At 34.9% G+C, this 23,015-nt stretch overlaps 1 protein-coding gene across 2 annotated transcripts in view; it reads left to right on the top strand.

The window, feature by feature from the left end:
• The first annotated feature begins 11,068 nt into the window (after positions 1–11,068).
• LOC149829567 (putative cyclic nucleotide-gated ion channel 5) overlaps positions 11,069–23,015 on the top strand; it is a 93,281-nt gene continuing 81,334 nt past the window's right edge. For both annotated transcript variants that reach the window (XM_090016022.1, XM_090016021.1), the window contains exon 1: positions 11,069–11,348. The gene's annotated coding sequence lies outside the window, so the exon portion shown is untranslated. The remainder of the gene's footprint in view (positions 11,349–23,015) is intronic.

The raw sequence follows: 23,015 nt of genomic DNA, 5'->3' as shown, positions 1-23,015 counted from the left end.
CAAATCGATGTGATTTACAACCACATTCATTTACAAACATTATGAGTATTTAGTTACAATACATCATGACCAATGATTTGGCCATGAAATGATTTGTATTGTGAAAATCTTATCCCGATAATCTATTTTCTATAGCAATTTGCAAATGAAACAACATTTTTTAATTTATGCGCATTGTAATTTATTTGTTTATTATATACTTTGCACACGATTTTTGAAAATGATGTTTCTTTTATAAATGAGCGACATGTCGCACAAGTTCAGGAGGGTGTTGCTTCACTTTGCTTCATGAGTAAGGAATAGATGAACTAATGTTTCCTTTATAAATGACGTGTTCGAGGGTCGAACATATAACCTGCTTTGTCGCAAAGGGGGTATCGATGGCGAGGAAGGAGACGATGATAGCTACACGGCCAGTGACAGTGAATCACAATGATTTGCTTTTATGAGTTGTCTTTCTATCACGATTTATGCAATGATTGATAAAAGGCTGAAATAATTTATACATATGAAGACTACGTGCTATCGCGATTTTCTTGATACCGATTGGCTTGCAACCAGTTATAATTCTTTGTTGTAACATAACATTCTATAATTATATAATTCTTAGTGCAATGTCGACGTTATCAGCTATTTCAGCAATTGCAGCATGCGTTTTAGTTACTTTACGATGTAACCTTAACATAGAAGTCATAAATGAAGTTGTTAATTCATGGTTATGATCTCTAATTAAAGTATGAACTACATATTTTCCATTCGGAAGTCTTCTTAACACCATTCTCGCAGGATAGCTACATCTTGAATCTGGCATGCTTCATGTTGGATTTCCACTTGACATTTTCCAACCTTTCTTATAACAAACATATGTTTTTATCACTATGATACCCTGTGCATTTTTTGACCAAGAATACCTTCTAACACTGAAGCTAAGTTTGAAGGCATAATCATTATAAAATTTGTATGCAGCTTTTTCATTACTAAACTACATTTCTTCTACGGTAACATAGTCAATTGTATTGTCATGATCGTCTACCTCATTATTGAATTGCATTTCTTGTGCTGGAACATTCAAGTCAAGAGTGAATCCAATGGTTGCACCCTTCTTATCATATGCATCATTAGTGCAAATGTTCACTTCTTCAAGTGCGTCATCAGTACAAATATTCACTTCTCCATAACTTGATAATGATTGAGATACATCATCTTTACTGCAACCAGATGATAAGCTCACCACTGTCATAAACAAGATATCAATTTGTGTTAGCTAGCGCATACGTTTACTACAATTTATTCAAGATGCATATAACAACAGAAATGATTGAATGAATCACAGTATAAAAGCAACAATGATTTGTTATTTGCTTATACTATGCATCGAGTTGTTATTTACCATGCCAATAAAAGAAACTATTTATTGTATATGTGTGTTGACGATAGCGATTCACGTGACATCGATTTAATTATATCTATGACATTGTGAAGTGATTTCAATAGAAATCACTAAATGAGCAGCGATTTGAATACACAAATTGCCATCGCAAGTGCGCAATAATATAAATTCTACATGCACACGTTTTAAAATCATACTACAAATATCTTACAAATCACTACAGAAAACACATAATATCTTATAAATTGATATACATATCGCATAATATATTACAAATTGATATGACAATTCAGCATAATAGATTACAAATCGATATTAACAAACAAAACAATATCTCACAAAATGGTGGTATGTTACTACAATCGCGATTTGTGATACATTGCATATACTGAGTGAATGGACCATACCGGATGAGGTAGAGGCCCTTCCTCACATCTGTAACCAAGCATTCTTGTCAATAGGTCCCAGCGTCTTATAAATATCTTTAATTTTCCAACCATAAAAAATACAACATCCACCTGCAATAACAAAACAATGCCTTAATGACACTCATGATGACATACATTCTTTAACAATAGCATGATGACATGGAAAGGTAGTCACGATGCCTTAATGACACTTGTTGAAATGTTTGTGCGTCATTTCTTTTTTCTATACTGCCTAACAAAAATGAAAAAGAAGAAAAGACTATAAAAAGAGATGGCTGACAAATCTCCCTATGACACCCACAAATGATCGAACCAGTCGATCGATTTATAGTTATCTCCACAAGGTTGGAATGAACCCGAGAATGTTTTTTAACACAAGACAAGAACGAGAAGGCGGAAATGTATTGTAACACAAGCTAAAAACCAAGGCAATAACCTGGACTCGTGGGAATGTGCAAAGCTATTTACAAAAGGACATTTCCATCAAACACATATCTATCTTACGGGAGGGTGTTTCCGTCAAACACATATCTATCTTTTTTATATGTTATTTATCTTTTTTATATATTATTTTATTATAAAATCATGGGTAACATTGGCATATGAATGATCACAAGTCCCAAGATATTCCTTTGTATACCCCAAAACACACGAATCTGTCTTCGGGGGAGAACGCACAACACCCTCCCCTCTTCTCCCATGTTCTCACTCCCTCTCACCTTCATTATTTTCTCCCTCTCTCATCTTTTTCATTGTGAGGGTGCCGGCCCACATTCTCATCGCCTTCTCCCCTTGAACTACAGATAGTGGTGCCACTGCCACTCCTCCCCTGACCCCATGTTTCCACCCTCCTCCACCTTCTCCTTTTTCTGTTTTTGACAAAAACCCCAGTCGCACCACCATGGTGCAGCCGAGTGGCCGGAGTCACCCCGACTCTCTTGATATTTCTCTGTTGTGCACCAACCCACACCCCATGACCACCACCCTTCTGCTCCACTAGTTCCACTACACCCCAACCTCACACCTCTTTCTTCCTCTTCTTTCTTCTAATTCTGTTGGGTAGAAGGTGAAACCATAGCCTTCTTCCATGGTCACTACAGTACTTTCCTTGGGTTGTGGCACCTCCTGGCACCACCTCTCCCTTTCACCACCTAGGTCTGACGACTGAGCCACTGTCGGCTCGGCCACCTCTAGCAGACATAAGGGCCACACCTGTTGTCGATGCCTGTCTGCCACACCAGCTTCCCCTTCTCTCTATGTGTTTTTCACATAAAGAAAGTGGGCAAGCCCCACCTTGCTCCTCCCACTCAGTTGCTTAAGTTAACACCCCAACCCTTTTCCCTTTTTCGGTGGAACTAAACCATCGAGCCCAACCAAACTCGCCCCAACCCAACTGTACTCAACCCAACCAACCTGAGTTGAGCACATGTTCGGCTCCAGTGTCGCCCATAGCCACCTTGTTGGTTCTTCTTTCACAAATCACCACCACTTCTTACTGGAGTTTGCCACCACCTCATTTCGCATACCTAGATAAGCAGTATAATATCCTGCATATACACATATTTTCATACCTCTATCATAAATACTGAGGCACGAGCGAGCCTTCACCTATGTTCGGATTCACCAAAAAACTGCATGTACTTTAAGGTAGGAAAATACATATGTTGTTCATATTTATATGGTTCAAATATATGTATTTTATTTACATCAACATTTATCTATCTATATATATACGATTTATTTATGTATGCATAATTTGATTTGTGTACACATACTTTAATTTACTTACGTGTATTAACATTTACGAGCACATGATTTATTTATGTACACATCATTTGATTAGCGTATGCATGCTTTATTTACTTACGTATATTTGCATTTACACACACATATTTCATTTATGAATGCATGTTCGTATCTTGACTTATGAACGCATGTTTCATATGTTGATTTACGTACACATGTTTAATAAATTTTTTTATTATGCATATTTTTATTTCTCATGCAATAAATATTTTATGAATAAAATATGATAGTTACATTCACATGCATTGGACATTTTATGAATGTTAGACTTTATGAAATATTAACTATGCATGCTTCGAACTTTAAGCTATTCAAAAATGAGTTTTGATGTATATACGATTCAAAAATGTTTTGATTGTGCAAATGCGAGACTTCAATTATGTGAAATTCGGTCGCACGTATATCAAGTTCTCTGATATGCATATGGAGAAATCTGGATTATCCTGACTTGAAATTCATGTATTGTTTACATTGTATGCCATATTTGATCATAGTATTTTTTTTAAATACCCCTGCTAGTTTTTCGAATACAAAAGGCTTGATTTTTTTGAAAACCTGGTTAATTGATATTATTGTTGTATTATAAGACATGCGAAGCATGCCCGTATAGTTGTTGATGAGTTGGTATTTATGGCAAACTCTGAAGTGCAACAATGCATTGTATTATGAAAAAATACATGCACACCTAATTCTAGGATCGCCTTCACAAGCAAGATGATCGATCAGTTTAAAAGGCTAGAGCTATTGAATGGGTTATGATAATACACAAACATGGGAACCTACCCAGAATGGGTAAATGATGTCTACAGGTATAAGACATATGAAATCTGTTAAATCTCCTTAATAAAGAGGACCCAATAATTTATTCATATCCTTATACTTACCCTGGAGGAGATAAGTGGTACAAACTTTGATAAACATTATTATTAATTACTATGCTCCTTGAGTGGAAATGACTCAATGTCCCCAATCATCGAAGTTAAGGGGTCGAATCTACCGCAAGTTTGTCCTAGGTTGGTAGTTTTTCAGGACTTCTGCAGAAGACATAAGATGCATTTTTACTATTATGTATGCCTTTAGAGAATTCTCTCTCAATTATTGCACCGTTCCCATTGAGTAACATTTCAGCTAGTCATATGGGGTATTAAAATATATAGAATAATAAACACCCGTGTGGTCTCAATTTGACTCATAAGTTTTTCTACCGAGTACCCGCAGATAGTAAACTATCAAAACAAAGATCTTAAATGCACACAGTTACCTGAATGAAACATATGCCTTGTTAATGTGAACTATTTTTGAATGATGATATTTATCTCTGGTGAACCATACACAATGACATGTTTGGGGATTAGTAAGTTTTTTGGCAATTATTGATACATACCATGATTTTATTAAATGCAAGATTGCTCGTCATATATATGTTAGTTCTTTATAAATATGTGACATTGTTGTACCTACAAGACTTAGTATAGTTTGACGCCTTATCATTTCATGTGATGAGTAGATAGTTGTTATAAGCGATAGTGAGATGGCATGGACCAGTCAAGAAACCACAATTCTGCTCAGTTTTGTTTTCTGGATGTGCTTAACATTTTAAAATATTACTTGCTAAAACAATATTTAATGCAATCATGTTTTGGAATGAAATGTCTTAAAATTTTCACCTTTTCATTTTTAAATCTATGAGTGTAGTAACGTACCCAAATCCAATAAGATTGAGATCCAATCTTCGTTATCATGTACTTCTCTGTATCTTGCCCAAGGTTCTCTAACTTAGATCTTTTTGAACAATTTTCCATTGTACTTTCATTTAACCTTGAAAAAAGATCAATTAAAAAAGTTTTAAATTTTTCTTAAAAATTTTCAAGTTAGAAATTTTAGGGCATTACACTACGAGGTAGGTTAGGGTTGACCTAGAGCTGCCCATATAACAAATATTGAATCTTGGGTTTTATCGAGTCTCGAAAATAGAATCCCAAACATGTACTCACATAATTTTAGAAAATTTTTACAAGGGTTGTCTCGGTACTCAGCAAAAAGGTTGGGTACCCGACAAAAATCATGACCCAAATTCGGTGTGCATATTGCTTGGGTCAGGTTCGGGTCAACCTGAATATTATTTGAGTCGAAACTTCCATGCCCATACCCGAGAATTTGAATTTGGGTCAGGTGCTTGATATAAAGTGGACCCATTGACGACCCTACCAGAGTGTGAACTAGACATTTTTTGAAAATCCCTTTGGATGTATTCAACATGGTTTATTTATTAGGAATCAACTATTGGATCGTGTATTTTTTATAAAAAATGCAATTTTTAGATGCTTAAATGTTTACGAAAATTCTAAATCTTTGATTTTCAAGCCTTAAAAGATCCTTCTTAAGCATCCTAATTGGATGTTTTAAGAGTCGGTTTCTATAAAACTTGACATGTAGATCACTTAAGTATGGTAAAATTTAAGAAAAAAAAAATAAAAAATCATGAAAATCTCAATGTCGATTCACATACTTTCAGTTAATATATTCGAGTGGCCTTACATGAATAAATAACTAATATAGATAGAGAGAGAGAGAGAGAGAGAGTGAGAGACTGAGAGAGTGAGAGAGGTTAGTGCCTAACCGGTAACTTGCATTCACATATAATATCACCAAATCATCATATAAACAAATAAATAGCAACAATTGAATTAGCAATTGATTACTCTTATTTTTTGTTGAGGTTGCACCTTTGTGCATTGTGATCATGTGAATCACAAGTAGAAAATCTCTTAACATGCTTACTTTAATGGATTCTTGATGAAAAATTTTTACCACATTTTTTAGCATACACTGAATCACAATCTCTCAAAACATTGGCATTATCAACTAAATCATTATTGGAACACAATACCTTCATGATTTCACCTTCACTAAATATGTTACCATTACTAAATCTAACATTTTCATCAGTAGCATGAGAACAAATCTTAATTTGTGTCAAGTCATTTGATGCCTTGTCCAAAAGATCGTAGAAGTAGTCATAACCTTGTTCACACTCCATTGCATTATTGATATATTTGTTTGCCTTCAACAAAAACACATGCGTTTTCATAATTGGAGATGATTTACTCGATATTGGTGAATAACCTAAATGATGTATGACACCACACTTTGCATTCTTTATTCATTTTTTGAGGATGTACTTGAAAAGTAGTTCACAAATACCTTTTCTGTAAAAAATAGAAAACATGTGACAATATACAATGTCAAATTATTTCCATAAGCAACACTGACATTTTAATCCTTGTATGTATGTAACGATGCACTCCTTTTCAATAACACTGGATTTTGTATCATCTTTTATTGCATGTGTCACTTTATATGTTTTAACTTCAACTACACTTTCAAGCTTTGCAAAATAATTGAAAGCTTTCAAATATTCATCCTTTAATTTCAAAAACATTATTGGAGTGAAGTATGTTCGTAGTTGAAACTTTATAATGCTACACATTTGAATGGGTAGATTTCATTCTATCATTTGAAAGCCATATTTTTTTCATTGTGGGGATGCATGTCCAGTACATCATGCCTTTATACAAACATATGCAATGGAGTATGCACATCAACTCACTTCTTAAACAAGTTATTCATACTCTCGTTACATTGAGATGTAAACATTCATGTCGTAAATGTATCATTGCAATATGCTCAAGCTCATGCAACACGGTCTTTCCAAAGATCCATAATCCACTTACTCTTTTGCATATCAAGATATAAGGATATAATCTCATACCATATAGCATCAAAATTTTCAATTGTTTTCGAATTGTAAAATTGTACATCCCAATGCATTTTAAAATATGGATAACTTTAATACAAAATCTTCACATATCTTAAAACCTTTTGCATGATATGTCACATGCACAACCGATGGAATGTACTTGGGAATACCTCTTTTATTGTTGCGAACATTATTGGATCTGAATCAATGATAATTGAGACTAGAGGTCAGCCATCCATTGTGTGCAACCATTCTTGAAAAATTCAAACAAAACTTTTTGTTTTTTTGCCTAGAAGTAACATACATTCAAAGCAGATCGATTGATTATGATGATTAATTCTAGTGAATGGAGTAAAGGGCTATCAGATAATTGCTTGTTTTATATTTTGTGTCAAACAAAACATCTTTAAAATAATAATAATCTTCGCACGATCCAGCATCAGCCCAAAAACAATTATCGATATCTTCATTGTCATCAACCTAAATAGCATAGTAAAAATCTGTATTTTCTTTCTTATTTTTTATAAAATATTGTATTGCAATTTGACAATCTTTGCTATGTTATTCTTTATTCTCCTTTCAAATATGTACCCTAAGTTGTTCCTCAGTAAAATTAAACATTTTTAATTTCTTCTGCTTCAATGACAAACAAAATCACCATTTGAGAAGGCTTCACACAAGATTTTATTCATAAATTTATAGCATTTTCTAAGGCGTGTTGATTCTTTTTGTTGACTTGTGCATATTTATTTTAGATGAAGAATATGATTGTGTCCAAATCAAATATTATGAACAACTCATTTTTTTTTATTGAGACATAACCAAATGGTCATTATTTTTTACAATCACATCTCTTAATAACTTTTTTCTTCTTCATCTCTCATGTTGATCTCTTATAGCTTTTCTTTGTGCATGCAAATTTTCTCCGAACAATTATTCCTTTTTTTTTAAATTTTGTATTTTAGTGTCAAAGCCACCTATCATAGCATACTTATGATAAAATTCATATGCATCCACATTGCTCTCGAATTTTATGCCCTTATTAGATGTATACTCCAAAAGCACACTTTGACACATTATTTACTTATTTCATTTTTCATAAAACTGCATTCATTTGCATTGATATACATAAGACAAATATCATCTTCTTTATCTAATTCCGTAATAAATTCTTCGTCATCATTCACAACCAAACATATATCTACATTTTCACAATTTTCCTCAATGTCACCATTGCCTCTATTGTTAAGGGACATGGCCAACTTCCTTGCCACACTAAGATGTGTAGAACCCACCAACTTCTGTTTATATCTTCAGCCTTAAACCTTATAAACAAGCAATCAACAAAAAAATCTATAAGCAAGTATGATAGCTTTCACAATTTCTTTTTATGGTGAAAGCTTGAAAGCAATTTTCTTTTTGGATAGAAGCTTAAAGTGTGTGTGATGAAAAGAAAAGGCATTTTGACATTCGAGAGGACTTCGTAGAAGTCAGCGCCACATATGTTTAGCACCCAACAATTGATTCCCATTCAGCCCTATATGAACATTGAACAATAAATGACAAAAAAACGTTAAAAAGATGGTACAACAACAACAACAACAACAACTACACCTTTATCCCAAAACAATTGGGGTCGGCGATATGAACCAAAAGAGAAAATCATTCTCGGTCTTTATCATCTTCATCCAAGTCTTCTTAGACCTACCCTGACCTCTTTTAACTAATATATTTTTCCATTTCTCCATCCTTCTAACTGGAGCATCATTAAGCCTTTGCCGAATATATCCAAACCACTGTAAACGATTCTCTCTCATCTTATTTTCAATGGATGCAACGCCTACCTTCTTACGTATCTCCTCATTTCGAATCTTATCTTTTATTGTATTTCCACACATCCATCTAAGCATATGCATCTCAGCTACACTCATTTTTTGAATATGATGTCTCTTGGTAGCCCAGCATTCTGTACCATATAGTAAAGCAGGCCTAATTGTCATCCTATAAAACTTACTCTTCAACTGCAATAACATTCTACGATCGCACAACACTCCAGTTGCACTTTTCTATTTCATCCACCCAACCTTTATCTTATGATTTACATCTCCATCAATTTCTCCATACTTTTGAATGATAGATCCCAAATATTTGAAATAGTCATCCACAGTATTTCTTGCTCACCAAGCTTCACTACACTCCCATCAATACTTCGTTGCTTACTAAACCGACATTGCATATATTTTGTCTTACTCTTACTCAACTTAAAACCTCTTGCTTCCGATGTCTGTCTCCATAATTCTAATTTAGCATTAACCCCAGCTCTAGACTCATCAATCAAAACAATATCATCAACAAACAACATACACCACGACATATTTTTTTGAATTGATCTCGTAAGCTCATCCATCACTATATCAAATAGGAAATGGCTTAATGCAGATCCTTGATATAACCCAACCATTATAGGAAAATTGGTTGTCACCCCTCCACAAGTGCGGATATTGGTTACTACTCCTTCACACATATCTTTAATTATACTAATGTACTTGAGAGAAACACATTTCTTCATCATTGTCCATCAGAGTACATCCCTAGGTATTCTATCATATTCCTTCTCCAAATCAATAAAAACCATATGCAAATCTTTGTTCCTCTTTCTATATCTCTTAATAAGTTGTCTAAGAAGATGTATAGCTTCCATAGTTGATCTTTCAGGCATGAAACCGAATTGATTCTCCGATATTATGACAACCTTCCTCAACCTATACTCAATCACCCTCTCCCAAAGTTTCATAGTATGACTCATGAGTTTTATACCATGATAGTTTGTGCAATTTTGTATATCACCCTTATTCTTATATAGAGGCATTAAAGTAGTCTTCCTCCACTCATTAGGCATCTTATTTGTGTGCCAAATCTTGTAAAAAAGATTTGTTAACCATTCTAAAAAGATGGTGATATTAGGAAATTGGTAATGATGATAGGATTGATTATTTTGACCTTGATGGGGATAGGGTGACCCATTTATTCATCCCGCTTGTCAAATTTAAGATTTTAGTCCACAAACCCTTATAAAGTAATCTCCTACCAATGTGACAAATATCGCGAGATTTACTAAAATCTTGATAATATAGCGAGAAATTGCCTGAAAGTTTAAAACGGCAATTTCTTGTGAGATTTTCAAAATATCACGAGATTTATGAAAAAAACATAAATACCATGATTTAAACACGATATTTAAGTTTTAAGCGGCTATTTATTGCAAAAAAATCATGTATTTTTATTTTTAAATATTTTTATTAATATTTTCTTATAAAAAACAATTTTTATTTTTATTGTTTTTATTTTTTTATTGTCGAGATTTTGCCAAAAAAAAACGTGAGATTTATGATTTTTTTTCAAATTCTCGTGAGTTTTTGAAAAATGAGAAACTGCCGACAAAAACGTTTGTCACTATGTCTCCTACTCACAAAAGGCGGAAACGCTGAAAGCTTCGGTTTTCTCGTGATTTTTTTTTCAAAATCTTGTGAAATTATCTTTCGTGACTAAATGCTGCAATAATGTCGCAGTATTTATTTTGAAAATACCGCGATATTATCGTATGCTTTATTTTAGATTTTTGTCCTTTTTGTTTTTCAACAAAAGACTCCTAGTCTTCACGCCTGTCTTTGTCGCGTCTCTCTCTCTCTCTCTCCGTCATTGACGGAACCCTACCCCCCTCGAAGTTCAGATCGCCGGTGAAGAAGAGCGGTTTTCCGGCGTAGTGTGAGGCGTCGGCAGCGGTTTGGTCACTGACCGGTGAGTGTCTCTCTCTCTTTTCAGTTGGGGGAGGAACCGGCCGATTCCAATCGGCGGTCATCCTCTCTCTCTCTCGGTTCAGTTAGGGGAGAAACCAGCCGATTCCAGTTGGCAGTCATCCTACCATCTCTCACTCTCTCATCCTCCTTCATCGAGGCTTTTTATAGTAAGTTTGCGTTTTTTTTTCTATTTTGGTATGATGTTGGCAATTTTTAAGAGTTTCGATCGGAATTCGATGAGGTTTAGGCAGGAAACCCAATAGTTTTTTTGTCTTGGTGCTATTTTTGGGAAGTTTTCTAGTTTTCTCCGGATTAATAATGAGGCATTTGCTTTTTATATGTATCAAGTGTAATTTGTTATTCTCTCTCTAAAAAAAAGAGTGTAATTTGTTATTCTTTGGCATACTGAATTGTATTTTGACATTAAGGTTATATATAAATTGTTTACTGAATGCTCTGATATAAGTTCTTTGATTTTTTTTATCTCTTAGATTGGTATTCCTACTTCCGATGAATTCACAATGTTGTCTCTATCTGATGATTTGAGCTGCACCACTCACTTTTCTTTTTCTTTATTTTATGATCGCTAAGCTGGGAATATTTCTCCATTTAATTATATTAAAATATCATGAAATGAAGGATGCCAATATGGACACGATCCAATATAGCTGACTAGATCAAGGTTGCCAGACAAAGAAGCAGAAGTGGGAAGCGATAGGAAGCATAAGCGAGAAGTGAGGCATTTTAACATTTTTAGGAAGCGAAAATAAGGAATAAAAAATGAAAAGATATGAGAATTGAATGGGAAGCGAATATAACAAAAATAAAGTAAAAACTAAAAATGATTATTTTTAAATTTCATGATTTTTTAGTGTAAGAATTAAATTTTTGTTAAAATTTACATATGATGACTACCAATGTTGAGAAAGCGCAACTTAAGAGGAAGGACATAAAAAACATAAAAAGAAGTGTGAAAGAACATATAAAAATCATGAACGAAGCATGTGAAAAGCATAGGAGAAGCATGGGAGAATCAAGATTTCCTTCAGGTTTCAAAAGCGAGGAGTATCATGCTTTCGATGCGAGTTTCCGATAAGCATACTTCCCACCTATCTAAGAAGCTTCCGGTAACTCTGGTCTAGATATGATTATTTGGAAATGAAAATAGATTTTATATTTTTAATGTAAAATTTAATTGTGTAATTAGCTTGTTTTCATTTGACTTTTTATTTTTTTGAATTTTTCAATAAATTATGTGATTTTTTAAAACATTTCATGAGATTTTGTTGATAAAAACTCGAGAAAAATAAAAAAATGAAGATCTCATGAGAAATTGACAGCCAAGAAATTGCTGTTTTAAAGTTTTGTCATTATGCCTGTGTGCACAAGCAATTAGGATTTAGGGCTTTATTTTTGTACCATGCCCTCTAAGGTACCCGATACTCTAGTGATTTGAATATAAAGCCATGTTGGGAGCCTTGCATTATGATGAGAACATGGTTTCTATGTGATATCTAAATGCGGTCTTGCTAAAATATGGTTTCCCAAAAATGTGGTGTTAAGGATGAAGTTGCCAGAAACATTCTCTTATGAAATATGTTACAGATAAACATGTACGACCTCACACAATGCTTGAGTTCAATTTCCCAGTTTGATTTTTTTTTGGTAAATAGGTCATAAGGACGTGTATTTTATTTTTAGTTAATAAAAATGATTTTTGAACTATTAAAAATATCAAAATAATGTTCATACACTTTACGATTGTGTTAGCATGACACAGTTGGTTTGACTTGTGTCACCCATGACAAGCAGTCTAAATGCCATGCCACTGTAACATAGCTAATGAATAGTGTCAAAATGTGGTGTCCGGATTGCTAATTCCATCTCAATGCAAATATATACAAGTTATAAAAAAACATTTAAAGTTCATACATTTTGACAACAAACGAATGTCAATTTTAAATTGTACAATCCAATCGAATGCGAGTTCAGATTGGGGATTTGAGCATAATCTGAGCATAACCCGAATGGATCCTTATCAATCTTCAAAAAGGTATCCCCAATAGTGTTTGAATATGAGACAGGGATGTAATAAAGTATCTCTCAACCAACAAGAGTGGCCATTCCCCGGCACTTTTGACATAAATGCGAAAATTTATTTTTAATAAACATGGAAAGCAGATGCGGCCAACACTGCATATTTAGGTGGATTTTAGGCCAATTTCAGTTAATTATTTAGATAGACAGATTTGCATTTGGTTTGAGTTTCTTTTCACATTCATGTCCAAACTCCAAATTCAAGTTGGATTCGGTTTGATTTTTTTGTACATTGAAGTCCAAATACGAATCTAACCCCAATCAGACCCACAGGTGATCTAAAGTATTCTTCTCCTGCTACACGTTCTTTGGCAGCAAGCGCCCCCCCCCCCCCTCCCCTTTCTCTCTCTCTCTTCTGTGGTACTAACTCCACCTTCATGCGACAAAATACGCAACTTTAAATGTAAGCCTCTTTCCATGGTTTTGCACCTGTGATTGGGTAAAATTAGGGTATTTTGCAGAAACCCTATCCTATTGGTTGTAGTTTGGGGCCTTATTGATTTGCTGTGTCGATGAATAATAAGAAACAATTTTCTGCTAATTGGGCAAGCAATTTGCCAATCAACGGCGCAACTTTAGGATATACTATGCCAATCTGTTTGGGGGATGTAGTGAGAGTTAGGGCTTGGACCATTAAGTGAGGGTTAGGGGCATGTTTTGGTGTAAATAAATGCAATTTGATTTCATGATTACTGTTTCATACTATATTATAGGTTTATTAGTGATGGTAATTTCATTACTTGTGATTTAGATGTTTGTGATATAATTCCAAGAAAGTCATCCCTTATAAACAAAGTCAGCAAGACGAGAGAGAGAGAGAGAGAGAGAGAGAGAGAGAGAGAGAGAGAGAGAGAGAGAGAGAGAGAGAGAGAGAGAGAGAGAGAGAGAGAGAGAGAGAGATTCCCTTTTCTTCTAGTGATGCACTTTCCATTTTTTCATAACTTGGGGTTATCTTTCTTCCCCACTTTATGCTTTTCTCTAGGGCTTCATATTCGTTTTATATTGTTTCGAGCCCATTTTCTATGAGTGGATTAGGGTATATTCTGTTCTTCCTGTTTTATAGGTCTCCAAGTGTTGTCGTTTTCTCAGGTTGTATGTGTTCGTGTGCTTATCTGATGGGCATTATGAATTGCAATTTGAGAATTTCACTTTGCTTTATACTCAGATTATCTTATATTTTTTCTTTCTAGGATATCTCTCTCTTCCTGTTTGTTGGGGCTGCACTATTTGTGTTTTTATTTGTCTTTTTTTTCCTACCTCAAGATTGCTCTGATGTTAGTGTTTGTATCTACCAAGCGGTACTTGGTCTTGCGTTGAGCATGGTTTAGGACATAAGTTGATTGGAAGAATCATTGAATGGTCCCAAGTGCGATTATTCTCCCTTTTATAAGTGAGATTTGGCATGTAAGTTGTTCAAGAGGAGTACCTGGGTAATTTACAAGTTGTCGACATGGAATTCGAATTTTACATCCTCATGTATGTTCTGAACTTTTAAATTGTAATACATATTACATCATACAATTGTATACAATTCATTGCGCAATCCATGTTCATGCATGTGTCCATGTCAAGGAATGGACTTTTGTAGAGTTATTGATTGTAAATCTTGGGGTTAAGAATCATGCTGGGTTGGCCCTATATTTCACAGCGCCATCCTGTCATCTATCAAACAAGGAAGATGATACATAAGAGGGAAGAGAATAAGGTACCTCACGAATGAAACTTTATTAAAAAGAATGAGGGTTTACAATCAATATAGGGGTCGACCCCCTTTCTCTAACAAACTAATTAAAATGGACACTGTTAAACCTCTTACTTTGACTTCTATTCTATAATTACACTAAAGTACACAAATGCCCTTATAATTACATGTACATAAGATACATCTTTCAACACTCTCCCTCAAACTGAGATGGTGGAAGACTCTTTGTCAACATATCACAATTTGCTCCTTGGACCCCACCTGCACGAGAGAGATAATCCCATCTTCATCAGCACGCCGTGTAAAATGACAATCATTTTCACTATGCTTTGTTCTTTCATTTGATTCAGGATTCTTGGCAATATCATATGGTTTGTACTCATGTTGTCACAGTATAGAGGGGTCTCATGAGTAAGAACACCAAGATCTCTTAGCAACCATATAATCCAAATGGGTTCTGTTGTGACTTGAGCCATCACTCTATACTCTGCTGTGGATTACTATGTTGTTTCTTGCTCTTCCATGAAATCAATGAGCTCTCAAAAAATACACAAAATCCGGATGTAGATAGTCTATCTCTAGTAGAGCCCCCAAAATCAGCATCACAATAAGCTCTAAGCTCACAAAAAATGGAAGAAGAGAACACCCCATAGTGCATAGTGTCTCTAACATACCCGATTATTCTCAGTACAATGAAAATGTGCACTAATCTCGATGCACTCATCAACTGGCTAACTGGATGTACAACATAAGAAATATCTGGTCTCGTTATGGTTAGGTATATCAGACTTCCAACCAATTATCTCTATATACCAAGATCTCTTAGTTCTCCATCTAATACCCTTAATTTTGCATTGGCATCCGTAGGAGAATCCACTATTTTAGTATCATCAACAAGTCTTTCTTTTGGCACTAATTCATTAGCATACTTATGCTGGGCCAAGTAGATTCCTTGTCTTGAGAATGCCACCTCAAAATGTACGAAATATTTTGGGATTCCTAAATCCTTCATTTCAAATACATTAGCCAACTTTTTTGTGTCTTCAATCTTTTGAACATTATCCCCTGTAACAATCATATCATCCACATATAAAAGAATTACATATTTTCCTTGGCTTGATGATGATACAAACAATGTCAGATCATGATGGCTTTGCTCAAATCCCAATGATTTGACTGCTGAACGAAATTTCTCGAGCCAAGCTCTTGGAGCTTGTTTGAGGCCATATAATGCTCTCTTTAGCTTGCACACTCTTCCTTTAAGATCAGAATATCCTTAATGAAGCTCCATGCAAACTTCTTATTCTAAATCTCCATTTAAGAAAACATTTTTCACATCTAAGTGCCATAAACTCTAAGGCTTAAGAGATGCCACCACGAGCAAGATTCTAATGGGTGTCGTGTGTACAAGAGAAAATGTCTTTGCAAAATCAATGACATAATGTTGACTATATTCCTTGGTTACCTATTTGGCTTTGTACCTCTCAATTGAACCATATGCCTTAGTCTTGATTTTATTGACCCATTTGTATCCTACTATATTTTTCTCAGGTGGTAGTTTTACAAACTCCCAAGTTCAACTCTTCAGCCATTGCCTTTACCATTCTTCCTTGGAAACTGCCTCGGTATAAGAATTAGGCTCGACATAAGATGGATTAGGGAAAAAAATACATGATGTTTTGGAGAAAAAGACTCATATGAAACAAAGCGAGTGGGAGAAATCGAAATACGAGAACTACAAAATACCTGGATAGTAGGAGAGACAACTTGAATTGCATCAACAAAATCAGTTTAGACGGAATCATAATTGGCCTCTTCTCTTTCTGCTCTGCTCTTAAAAAGGGTATACACAACCAATGTTGTGAAAAGCATTGAGGCATAGCCAAGTACTCCACCAAAAATTGAAGCGAGGCTTAGAGCGTGAGCCTCAATTTTTTTTTAAACTTTAAAAAATATCTAAAACTACAAATAAATAAAAGAAATGCTTTATTGATGAAGCAACAACCAATATGAAAAAAAAATCTCAAACAAATACTGAAAAATATGAGATTAACATGTAAAAGTATGAATATGTGAATGAAAAGGATCTGTTCATATTATGAATAGATCCTTTTTTTATATCTTACTTTTAGTTTCAAGACTTCTTTTCAAGTTCAAAATGTTTTTTCTTTCCGTGGAAAATATTGAAACCCCATTAAACAAATACCATCCTCCTATGTGAGAGTATAAGAAAAAGACAATAGAGAAATAGCAATACTATAATAAAAACAACATAATTGAAAAAGGATCCTACTGATATCAAATTATTCAAATATAAACATATGTTTGGTAATAAAGATCAACAATAATTGAAGGAAAAATTAGAAAACTAAAGATCAAATTTCTAACTATCTACAACCATTTAATATTTAAAACACATATAATCCCAAAAAGTAGCCCCAGAGAGACAAAGAAAACTAGATAGATAGAGAGACGAGAGTACCTAGCAAAACACTTTCTTCTTCTTCTTGGAAAGAGGGAGAGCGAGTAACGAGTGAGGGAGAGGCAGAGGGAGGTTGAGAGACGAGAGAGGGAGAGGCAGGGAGAAACTGCGAGAGGGAGAGACAGAGAGAGGGAGAGGCAAAGAGTAACTACGAGAGGAAGGGACTGAGAGAGAGGGAGGTCGAGAGATGAGAGACGGAGAGGGAGGTCAAGAGACAAGAGAGGGAGAGGCAGAGAGAGACTGTGAGAGAGAGACTGAGGTCGAGTGGCTGCGAGAGGGAGAGACAGAGAGAGAGGGAGGTCGAGAGACGCAAGGGGGGGATTAGATCTTCCTTGACTTGCCTCCCTTAACTTGGGTCAAATGGGGGCTTTGACCCCCATTTGACCTGAAACATGTTTGAGCGCGCCTCTTGCTGAGGCGCACCTCACCCTGAACTGTACGCGTCATAGCGCATGAGGCTCACACCTGAGGGCATTTGCGCTATTTTGCAGTGCCTCAAGGCATAAGGGGCCTCGCCTTGTAGCGAGGCACACCTTTTGCTCCTTGAGGTGCATTTTTAACAACTTTGGTCACAACTATTTCTTACCTCTTCTCATATGTTTGCTCAAATCAAATCTATCAAATGACACTTAAGCATTATTCTAAATATTTGTAACCTCATTTTCTCTTTCTTTCTTAGCATAAGGCATAAAAAAGATATATCTTCATCACCTTTCATTTCTCTATTATTCAACTCAAAGTAAGTGCCTATCAACTCCACATCTCTGGAAATCTAAATTTTCTTATTAACATCATAACATTTATAACCCTTTTGTCCCTTAGCAAACCCCAAAAAACATTTCATAGCACGAGGAGAGAGCTTATCTTTATACCTCTCTTGTAACTATAAAGCAAGTACAACTAAAGACCTTCAAGATATTATAATTGGGTGCTACACCATACCATTTTTGTTAACGCGATATACCTTTTAATACTCCAGATGATATACAATTAATCTGATAAACTGCCATACAAGTAGCATCAACCCAATGGACTTAAGGTACATGACTGGTAAACATCAAAGCTCTGGTAGTTTCAAGAATATGTATGTTCTTTCTTTCTATAACACCATTCTCTTCAGGAGTATAAGTGCATGATTTTTGATGCACAATATCTTTCTTCTACAAGAAATTCTCAAACATATGACTAATATATTCTCCCCCTGAATCTGAGCACAAGATGTTAATTCTAGAGAATTAAGCCTCAACCATTACACTTTTTTAAAAAACTTAAAGAGTTTTTATTTTTATTTTTCATGAAGTAAATCCAAGTGTATCTTATACAATCATCAATTAAATTATTAACATATGATGAACCTATCTTAGGCAATAATGGTGAAGGTTCTCAAACATCAAAATGTACAATATTAAAGACTTTATATGATTGCAATATCTTAGACCCAAAAGGTAGAGGATGACTTTTCGCCAACTTATAACTTTCACAATCTTTGACATTGTTATCATGCAAAATTTTACTTTCGCTTTCAAACTGACCTCTTGAAAAGATTTAGGAAAAACTCGCTTTCATTTTGAAAATATGGGAAAATTGAGAGAAAATGAGACTCGCCTGTCGGTACGAGGTTCAACTCTTCCTGGCTCCATAACCAGGGGTAATCGAACCAAGGATCAAATACGGTGCCTTGCTTGCTTTAACTGTCTGAAAAATTATTCTAAGTCCTAGAATGCATAAAGAATCGTACGTGTGCTATGATTTTTGAAAAATATTGATTAAAAACATGATGCATGCTTGGAATTGTTGGAAAATTCTTTTGAAAAGGAAGATATTTTGAGAAAATCGTTTTTTCTGAAGGAGTCAGATGATTGGGCGTGTGGCCCTATGATGCAGTCTAAGACTATATGATGTATGAATGTAGTTTATAAAACTCTTTTGAAACTCTTTGAGAAAATCTTTTATAAATTCCCTTTGTTTCAAAAATTTGTTTTGTGGAAAAAGAGAAAGGAATTTTTGTGTCTTATAGAATTTGAACGAAATAAATTCGCTACATATACCTGACTATGGCCACGAATATGCTTTGAATATATCCCATTAAATCCTAAACGGAGGGTTTTGAAATAAAAGTGTTGGAAATCTATAATGATTTTTGAAGATAGCCTAAGAGTGTAGGTTGTTTGTGACTTAAAAAATGATGATAAATCTGAGTTTTATTCGTATTCTGATAATGACCACAAATACGAATTCCACTAAGTTTATCAACTCCTTAGAAGCAGATGCACGTGCCATTCGTGTTGACCATTATAGAATTTGAAATATGCATAACCATAACAATTAATATTAAATACCTCTGCTCGCAGAGGAGGGGCTCGGCCCCCCTCCCTGCACCCTTTGCACGCAGAAGAGGGGCTCGGCCCCCCTCCCTGCACCCTCTGCTCGCAGGGGAGGGGCTCGGCCCCTCCCTGCACCCTCTGCTCGCAGAGGAGGCGCTCGGCCCCCCTCCCTGCACCCTCTGCTCGCAGAAGAGGGGCTCGGCCCCTCCAATATTCCCTGTTTTATTAACTTTATTTTATTTACTTATTTAATTATTTTCTTTTCAGTTTTCACTTTTCAGATATAATGGCGAGTTCTAGCGGTAGTGTCAATACATTTGGTTCAAGTTCTAACCCTGAATTAGATGTTTCTCAACCACTTTGGAGGCTTGTGACAAAAGGGATAAAAGCTAGTAGTGGTGGTGGTGGGAATGTGCAGTTTCATTGTAATCTATGTAAGACTGTTTTCACAGGTTCTTATACGCGTGTGAAAGCACATCTTTTGCATATTCGTGGTCAAGGAATTAGGGCATGTTCTGGGGTTGACAAAGACATGTTAAAGCAATTAAAAAAAGAACAAGAGGAAGCTGAAAAGAAGAAAATTGCAGAGATGAAAAGCGATTCGATTAATTTGTCTTTTCCTACTGCTAGTGATACACAAGAAGAGCTTTTAAAGAAAAGAAAGATGGAAAACAATAAAACAATACAAGCGCCATTCAAAAACATGGCAAGAGCAGAAATTGATAAAAAGATTGGTCGATTCTTTTACTCAAGCTCAATTCCTTTTAATGTAGCTAGAAGTCCATACTGGAAAGATATGATTACATCTTTGGCTAATTGCAATTTGAGTGGTTATGTGCCTCCTAGTTCAGAAAAACTAAGAACAGTCATTCTTGCAGAGGAAAAAAATAGAATTGAAGACTTGCTAGAGACCAAAAAATTTGCATGGAAACGACATGGAGTGTCGATTGTTTCTGATGGGTGGACTGATATACAAAGGCGACCACTGATAAACTTCATTGCTTACTCACTAAATGGGCCAATCTTTTTGAAGACTGTTGATGCATCTGGAGAGTATAAAGATGCTGAATATTTAAAGAGATTATTTGTTGAAGTGATAAAAGAAGTGGGTGAAGAAAGTGTGGTGCAAATCATTACTGACAATGCTCCAGTTTGCAGTCGTGCAGGAATGAATTTGGCAAGTGAAGATACATATTCACATATTTTTTGGACTCCTTGTGCAGCACACAGTTTAAATTTGGCACTTAAGAGTATATGCAATCCATCAAAAGATGATGCACATGAAATGTGCTTATGGATTGAGGAAATAGAGCATGATGTTCGAAATATTAGAAATTTTGTTGTAAACCATCATCATGCCCTTTCTATATTTAATAGGCATTCTGATCTCAAGTTACTGAAAGTTGCTGAAACTCGTTTTGCTTCTCTAATTGTTATGATAAAAAGAATTAAGCAACTCAAGAATGCATTGATGATGATGGTGGCTGATCAAGATTGGGATTTTTATCGTACTGAAGATGATGTCAAGGCTCAAGCTATCAAAAAATGCATCTGTGATGATTTTTGGTGGGATAAAATTACATATTTTGTTGAATTTACAGAGCCTATTTGGGAAATGCTGAGAGAAGTTGACAGAGATGTACCCATGCTTCATAGAATTTATGAAATGTGGGACAATATGATTGAAAAAGTTCAAAGTATCATTTTTAAACATGAGAAGAATGATATTGCGCTTGATGATTCAGAATTTTACAATCATGTACATTCAGTTTTAGTGAGAAGATGGAATAAAAGCAATACACCTTTTCATTGCATGGCACACTCTCTCAATCCAAAATACTATGCAAAAAAAATGGTTGACAACAGGTGTTGGTCGTGTTTCTCCAAATGAAGATCCTGAGATATCAAGAAATAGAATGATATATTTGGGAAGAGTTTTTAATGATCCTCACATGTTTAAGGTTGTAAATAGTGAGTTTGGCAAGTTTTCTACTGGAAGATTTGATTCTTTAGCAGCACTTGTGGCAAGGGACGAGGAAGATCCCCTTAATTGGTGGGCAACATATGGATCAGAGACACCAAATCTGCAACGTCTTGCAATGAAGTTGTTATCCCAACCTGCTACATTATCTTGTTGTGAAAGAAATTGGAGTACATATGCTCAAATTCACAACATTAAAAGAAACAAACTCACTAGTAAAAGAGCAGAGGATTTGGTATATGTTCACTCAAATCTACGATTAATTTCTCGCCGCACCAAAGAAGAGTATAGGTACTTTTTTTTCTTTGTATTCAAAGTTTGTATTTAAATATTTCATATTTGTATTCAAAGTTTTAAGTTAGATACTAATATAGTGATTTTTTGATGCAATTGTGGACCATCCAAGAATTGGGATGTAAATCCAGGAGATTTTGACTTGGAGGGAGAACATAATTTACATACTCTCAACATGGACTACCTCGATCCTGTTCTTCCTTCTAATTCAGACGATGAGGCAGATTTATGATAAGTTTTGTTGTTTATCACACTCACAAGCTTCTTTATGTGTTATATTTTGGTAAGTTTGTGTTGTTAAGAATTGCTTTTTTTTTGCTTTAAAATTTACAATCTTTATGTGTTAATTTATTGTTATATATATAATTATAATATTTAAAATATATATATTTATAATATATATTTTTTAATATATATATATATATATATATATATATATAGCCGAGTCCCCGTGTCCAAATTTTTTGGAATTGCGCCGCACCCGCACCCGCACCCGCACCCATGTGACATAGCTATTAACGCATGACCAGAATCAAGATTTGCGCAGGGCTGTAAAGAACATTAAAAACCCTAATCTAAACATGTACAAAACCTAAGGAAAGCTATATATGCATTATTTTTTGTTTTTTTATGGATGAAATAATGTAAAACTAAATTTAATATGCATATAAAAATAAAGAAAAATACAGAAAACGAGATTGCATGAGATTTTACTTTAATGTAGCCGTGAGAAAGAACGATTCGATCTATGAGAGATCAAATCTTGTTCTTTCGTGTGGCTGAAATAAAATCGATATTTAAGCATCACAAATACAAAGCAAAACATGGAAAGTAAGGGCTTTACCTGTGGTAAGCAAAACATGGAAAGTAAGGGTTTACCTGTGGTGGAATCGGTCATGGAGGCTATCATACGAAAAAAAAATGAAGAAGAAAAGAGGGGGCGACAATGGAGGA

Source organism: Nuphar pumila, chromosome 8, assembly GCF_984573655.1.
Source record: "Nuphar pumila chromosome 8, dmNupPumi1.hap1.1, whole genome shotgun sequence".
In the NCBI taxonomy this organism is placed as follows: domain Eukaryota; kingdom Viridiplantae; phylum Streptophyta; class Magnoliopsida; order Nymphaeales; family Nymphaeaceae; genus Nuphar; species Nuphar pumila.
The sequence above is the reverse complement of the archived record's forward strand: the minus strand, read 5'-3'. Positions and strand labels throughout refer to the sequence as shown.